We start from the raw sequence: 7,641 nt of genomic DNA, 5'->3' as shown, positions 1-7,641 counted from the left end.
GTCTGTGAGGCAGACAACAATAGAAATGAAAGGCAAAGCCAACCACAGATTGCTCTGAGCTTCTGCTTGATTCCCCGAATGACTCCTAATCTACAGACTCATTTAGAACGTGATTATTAGCGGACCGAGTTAACGAGGCCCATCTGCATCACTACAACAGCACAGATGGTCCATAGGAGGACATCTCAATTATAGTGTACACTACGGTAAAGAACACACCTACCCCAGATTTACCACATATTCCATATGATGTTTAACAGGTGTTTGTGCAGTCAAGGGAACTTTCTGCCTTATGTGAACGGTATTAAGCTTCAGTCCCACGTTACTTCAGGGATAAAACGCATCACCCACAAATTAAACACTGACATAAGTGGCACTCAATACAGAACAGTACGTGGAAACAATAGAGTGACATATCAGGGGAGACCAGCAGAAGGTAAAGTAAGTACCTAGGAGTCAATCCCATAAGGGCTTTCAGACAGTGTCATTGCATCAGTGTTTCTGCGCTATGGAAACCAGGCCCTCTCTGGCTTGCTCCATCGAGCAATGCACACACACAAACACAAGTGTTCGCACGGAACCTCAGACTACTATACAACACCATTAAACCATGTTAAACTGGGATTATAAGAGGCTAGCTGACATCTAAAGCAGTGTAGTAACCAGCAGTGTGAGATGTTAGGCTTTAAAACTATTTTATAATTACTATGCATGCAGTTTTTAATGATCTCAAATTGAGAAATTGCAAGTTTGCTTGGTTAATAAAAAAAAAAAAAAAAAATTATATATATATATTAGGGCTGTCAAACGATTAATCGCGATTAATCGCATCCAAAATAAAAGTTTGTTTTTACATAATATATATGTGTGTACGGTGTATCATTATTTTCTATATATAAATACACACACATGCATGTATATATTTAAGAAATATTTGCATGTATATACTGTGTATATATATTTATATTATATATAATTTATATTATATATAAATATTTTATATATAAATAACACATTTTTCTTAAATATATATGCATGTGTGTGTATTTATATATAGAAAATAATTATACTCCATACACACACATATATTATGTAAACACAAACTTTTATTCTGGATGCGATTAATCGCGATTAATCGTTTGACAGCCCTAATATATATATATATATATATATATATGTTATGCACCTAACAGGATCAAAGTAGCCTACATGGTGTATTATAACTCTGCTTTAGATCAAAACAATGGGAATGGTACACTAACTCCCGCTTTCACAGACAAGGCTTAAGCCTGGACTTAAATGCATGTTTGAGCTGTTTTAACGGAAAGAAACTTGCACTGAGATATCTTCAAATTCCCCCTAAGGCACAGTTTTAAAAGGTACTTAAATGTCTTAATTGAACTAAGGCATACTCCTGGTTTAAACCAAGGCCTGTGTATGGCGAAACCAGGCTTAGGTTACATAAACTTTAATACAGTATCTATCTGTCACAATAAAGTGTTTTATATCATTCTAACTCACAAGCAAATCACATCTGAACACAATCCTGCAACTTTATGACCAGTCGAGCCACTTGGGTGACATTTATCTCTGGTCTCATTCATCGTGTGCTGCTGAAAGGTTTGCATTTGTTTATTTATTTTACTCTAATGCTAAATAAGATTTGTGTATGCATATCAACAGTTTGAATGCTGTGACTCACATTGCTGAGGGCTGGTACAGGTATCAGATGACATCTTGGTTTACTGCACCAGAGACTCGATGGCTTTTTCAGATGGGTGTGAATCAGAGAGGACGACATGACAACGCCGTGAGTCTGTTCTGGTCGAGCTCCCCGTGCCATTGTCATTACTCAACAACAGCGCCTCCTTCCGGATCATATTGACATAACAGCCATTTGAGCAGTTGACTTCTGCAGCCCGTCACCCACTGAACCAACGTTTACAAATGTCATAATCATCATAAAAAGGTGTGTACGTATATATATATATATATGTATGTATACAGGGTTCTACTCAAACGATGATGAAAACATGTTAAAACAATTTTTAAAACATAAACTAGGCAATATATTATATTTTTATATTATGTGGGTATTTATACTTATAAATACAAATTAAATTCGTTCTTGAAGACATTCAAACATTTTGAGTTTATGTTTATATTTATATGAAAAATAAACAAAAATACATTTCAAATAAAAATAATTAAATTATAATCACACGTATAGAGTCCATTTGGGTGAAGTATGCAGAAACATTTTTGTTAAATCTTTGTTAAAAAAAACTTAAATCTTAGCATTGAGAGAGTTCAGAAAAAAAATCTGAGATTTTTAATGCAAAAGTTTTTTTGTCGGTTTTTCGCTGCAGTTGAAATGATACAATTTTTAGAGAGGTGTTCTTGCATGTAAAGTGATAAAAGCATCTGTCTTCTCTGGAAATCTATTAATATAAATAAATAAGAATACACAAATAAATAAAAAAATAAAAACAGGTCAGTTTATGGTGGTCAAGCGTTTTTTTTTGTTTGTTTTTTTTGCGTCTTGTGTGTGTGTGTGTGTGTTTTGTGGAAACGTTACTGTGCAAGGTGGTCTATACCAGCCTTGATCAAGTTCTATCAGGTCACATCTTTAAGACATTTAAAACAAGACAAGATTTTGTGATAAGTAAACTTTTAAAAAAGTGATGAATAATTGTTGATTGAGCGCGCGATAGCCTATAGTTGCTATGGTTACCGCTCAGACCAAAAGCTACTGAAGGGTTTGTAGTTACAGAAATGTTGTTTGAAAACGGTGTTGAAACCTATTCTTTTAAAAAAAAATAATAATAATAATAATGTAGGCTACTTTTAATATATTTGATCTGAGATTTAAAGGCAATCAATCGTGAAACGAACTTCACCTGCTGATGTATCCCTAATAAAAGTGTAAATCCTTACATAAACACCACTGGTTATATTGCGCTGTAGAAGCGAAATTACTACTTTATGACAATAACCCGAATGCTGCCCCCAAAACAAAGTTATCAATCCACTTCAAGGTTCCGCATTAGTCCTTGATCGCAACACTGCTTATGACCGACAGAGGGCGCCCTGATGTGAGTGTTCAACTGAGAAAGCCATAGTCTGCTAACGTGTGTGGATCATAGACATAGGCTACTTACTACTAAATCAATCTCTGTACTATTTGTTTATCCTTCACATGTTTGGCCTCTTGCCACATACTCATTTGATTAAATATAAAATATTTACATGGGAGCAGGTGAGTGATATCGATGCTAAACTGAACGACACCTGCACTCAAACCGGTTCATCCCGTTTTCATGAGTCTAGCTTGAATATAGCACCACCAGCCATTCAGAGGTCTTGTGAAAACTGAACATGAAAGAACAAACAAAAACATGTAAATAATGCTAATAGGGCCTAATGGTGGAAAAGCCAGTGCTCAAACAATAGATATTTCCATCTCACCATGATGAGTTATAAAACCTTTTGAGCCAAATTAATTTGGGCTAGGAATAATCACTCATTGGTCTCAAGTACCTAAATCTTAATCCTTCCTGGCAATCAAAACCTTCCTGTTCTGCAGCAAAGAGCCAAAAGAAGACCTCACTGTTCACAAAACAGCAGACACAGCAGTTATAGCTCTAGGCATAAAATATTTCTTAGGGAAAGCTTTTGCTAACAAAAATTATGTTATAAAAACATTATTTCTGAACGCTCTCTGAATGTTAAAATGTCAATTTGGGACAAATGTTCTGAAAACATGTTTTACATTTGTTTCTTTTCTTTGTTATGTACGGAGCCCCTAAAGGGACTTTTGCAAAAATAATTTTCACATGCTCATGAGAAACGTATCTCGTGCTCACGAGAAACTTGTTTCGTGTGCGAAAGTTTCTGGTGAGCACGAGATACGTTTCTCTTGAGCATGTGAAAATTATTTTTGCAAAAGTCCCTTTAGGGGCTCCGTGAAAGTCTGTATATTTTTATATTTGCAAAGGTCCCTTTAGGGGCTCCGTAGTTATGCAAATGCTACAGAAAGATAAAGGTAAGCCACGCCTCCTTCAAAACCCACCTACCCTGCGTTAGTGCCTTTAAAGGCCGATTATGAATGTAATTTGATACTTACGACTGATCATACCCAAACGTGCCGAGTCGCGTTCAGTCGGTGTTTACAGTCTGTGTTTAAAATCTGCTGTAATCGACGGAAACAAGTGTGTTCAGTTCAGTCTTAGAATGTTTCAGCTAGTCGTTAAGTGTGTCCCCGGCGTAAGGGAACGTTTCATTTTAGAATTCTGTAAACATGATAGAAACATTCTTTTAAAATGTTCTCTGAATGCTCTGAAACAAGTCATTTGCAATGTTCAAAAACATTAAACAAATGTCCAACTAAACATCTCCATTCCATATGTAGAAAATATTTTTGTGCAAAAATTTCGAGAACATTTGAGACCAGATAACTTTGTTCTATTAAAGTTACTGGAAAAAATATTTGCCAGATCCAGTTGTGTGAACGTTCCCTGTTTGCTGGGTTGTCAGCATTGCTTTAGTTGCGATACAGGTTAATTATGAATTTAACCATTAAAGGTGAACTAAGTAACTTTTTTTATCTTAACCGAACAACCGAACAGAGTCATTGGAACGGTTATATGACTGTTTCCGGGTTGAATGGTGGTCTTCTCGCACCCCTCGAGCGCCTGTGAGCCGAAAAACCACCCTTGCAACTTTGGGCCGGCGAGCCGCCGGCCTCAGCGTCAGGAAGTATCGTGTGATATCAGGTCTCGCGATGTAACGAATTGCTTTAAGGCACTGCACACATACACTATCTAAACATTTATATACTAGCCTTCTGTGTATCATACATACCTCAGTGGACATGGCTCCGTGCGTTCGTCGGCTTCTTTGAAAACAAATGCACATGACCAGCGGGAGAAGATGGGAGGGGGGAGGGGGAGGGTCGCCAACGAGTTTTGACGACAGTGTTGTCAAATATCTATTCCGAAGCTGTAGGTGGAGCTCTATAGAGAAACCCAAAAAGCGAGAAAACAGCGAAGAAATCGGCAAATCTGCATAGTGCCAGAGCCCGTCTACGGAGAGCCTTGGCACTTCCTAAGTCCTATTGTACCGAATTGTGGTTGTAGTTCCACCAGAGTTCCACTGGGGGCGATCGCCCAAAATGAATGGGAGTCTATGGAGCTAGACGGCTAAATTTGTCTCTTTTACCCGATTGCCATTGAGAAATCTCAGATTTGATTGTAGGTTTTGCAAGTTCAACATGGGTTATAGATCGAAAGTTGAATGAACGAGTACTTATGTCCTTTCGATTTATTACAGGTTGAGTTGTTGTTGCCCATAACACGCTAGCATTCTGCTAATGAACGCTGATTGGTCAGTGAAGGACTGATTACGACCAGAGATACCACTTGATGGCATCGTGGCATCCGAAGAGGGACCAGAAACAAACAAAACAAAAACTCGTTTAGCACGTGTATTTACCTGTGTCAGCTGTGTTGTCGATGCCTCGAGAGAAAAGAAAGTGCACAGCGCGAAAGCACCAAAGTGACTGAAGGATTGCCGTAAAGCAGTATCTCTGGTCGTACGATGTGTATGACGTCATTGACACTTTAAAAGACTTTTTAAAGCAAATAAGTGACTCTAAAAAATCTAACACCCAGCAATGTGTAATTTCTTTGCATCTCCTTTCGAATACAACATTCAAATTACTAGAAAAAAAATGGTATCCTGAGAAAAGTGGATTTTGATGGGTATAGAGCCATTGACCTCCATTCATTCTGCACTCGCCTGCGAGCGCCCCCGCATGGACAGAGACGTGTTACTGCAGCCAGTCCAGAAACCGGAAGTATAACCAGAGAGTGCCAATTCTCTTCATATTAGACATTCTCTGATAGTGCTGCTTTAAAGGTTGTGAAAGATGTGATGCACAGCCTATCTCCAAGGTCTTGCTTCATTAACCAAAATGTTTTATGCATAGGGACTTCCTAAATCAGGGTCAGAAGTGAATCAAGTGACTTCATATATTATAAATTCATCATATTTAAAATGTGCAACAGTCAAACTTTAAACAGCGATTCAATTCAAATGTACTGTGAAGGAATAGGCAGTATAAAGAGAGCTGTATTTAATCTAACAGGGCCATTCAGCTGTATTCTATCCTCATATTGCACAGACATCTTGATAGCCTATTAAATCTCAGACAGAGATTTGATTTTTATTTCAATTGATTCTGCTTATGTGCACTTCTTAAAGACCCACTCAAGTTTTTCTCAGGGACGGAATTGTGATTACAGTATAGTAAAGCATCCCTTGCATGGTTTAAACCCACAACCGAGATATTTCAGGTTCTACCACCCCTTTAAAAGTCATACTGTACCTTTGACTGTGGTGTCTGTACCTGTGAAGGTTACGAAACCAGTTTGCAAGGAATTTTTCACAAACTGTCAAAACTGTATGAGGTGAAATGGAACTGAAAATGCAGGTTGCTAAAGATAATAATTATTAATTCAAATAAAGATAAAAGCAGAATTGTTGCAGTAAGATCTGCTATTCCACTGTAGAACTATTCAGGATTTTAATTTTCATCTATTATAATCATCTCTTTGTTGTTTTACAGTAGATATGTGCCAGAAATGGATGCTGTCTACTTTTCCTCCTTTGAAAGCAACAAACAGGCTGTTGCTAGAATATGGTCTTTTACTTCAGATGTGGTTTTATTTTAATGTTAATAAACTCTGGGTGTAAAGCTGGTTAATGCAAATGCTGAAATCGCTCCAAGTGCACATGTGGATAATAATACGTTAAACACAACAAAAACAACCACAAAAATGTATAGTTTCATTGATTTTTGTGGACCAGAATAATAAAAAAAATATTTTAAAGTATATAAAATTCTAACTACATATAGACTAAAAGCTGAAACATACGTTTATGGCTTAATTGGCTGTGAGACACACTAGACATAGGCCAAAGTGCTTATGGCAAAACATGACTTTTTCAACCCTGAACTATTTTTTTATGAGTGTTTTGATGGCGTCCAATTAAACATTTTATTTTTGTTTGTGCATTTTTAGTTTTTCCATTGAGGTGCAATGTAATCCAAATCATCAATAAAATCAAACTAGCCCTGGAAAGGTCACAGCAGTCCTCACACATTTCTGCCTAGGAGACGTCCCAGTGTTGGTTGGCTGATGATAAAAGCAGTCGTACCTGTCCTCTGCTGTCAGGATATCAAGGGAATCTTAACAGAAATCTTGTTTGGCGTCCATAATTATGTGTAGTTTCCGTGTTAGTGTGGGGTAGGGTGACAGCCGTTAGTTGTATTGTTCCAGTAAAGATACAGGTAAGATGTGTTTCAGTAAATATCATGCAAACACCCCCCCACCCCCCCCACACTCTGAAGCTGTCGAGCCACATGCTCTTGTTGGTTAGACTCATATTCACATGCATGACAAAGCAGCCAGTATACCTCCACCTTTTCCAACAGTACTGTAATCTTTTAGTGGTTGACACTGGTGAACTTGTGCTCCATATAATGTTCTCTCCATATTATCAGATTGGCCTACTCTGTATTATTATGTGGATCATGAGACACGTCAGTACACAGACATTTTGAGAACAGAGAGCTTA

The sequence above is a fragment of the Squalius cephalus genome (genome assembly GCF_949319135.1).
Source record: "Squalius cephalus genome assembly, chromosome: 18".
Lineage (NCBI taxonomy): Eukaryota > Metazoa > Chordata > Actinopteri > Cypriniformes > Leuciscidae > Squalius > Squalius cephalus.
The sequence above is the reverse complement of the archived record's forward strand: the minus strand, read 5'-3'. Positions refer to the sequence as shown.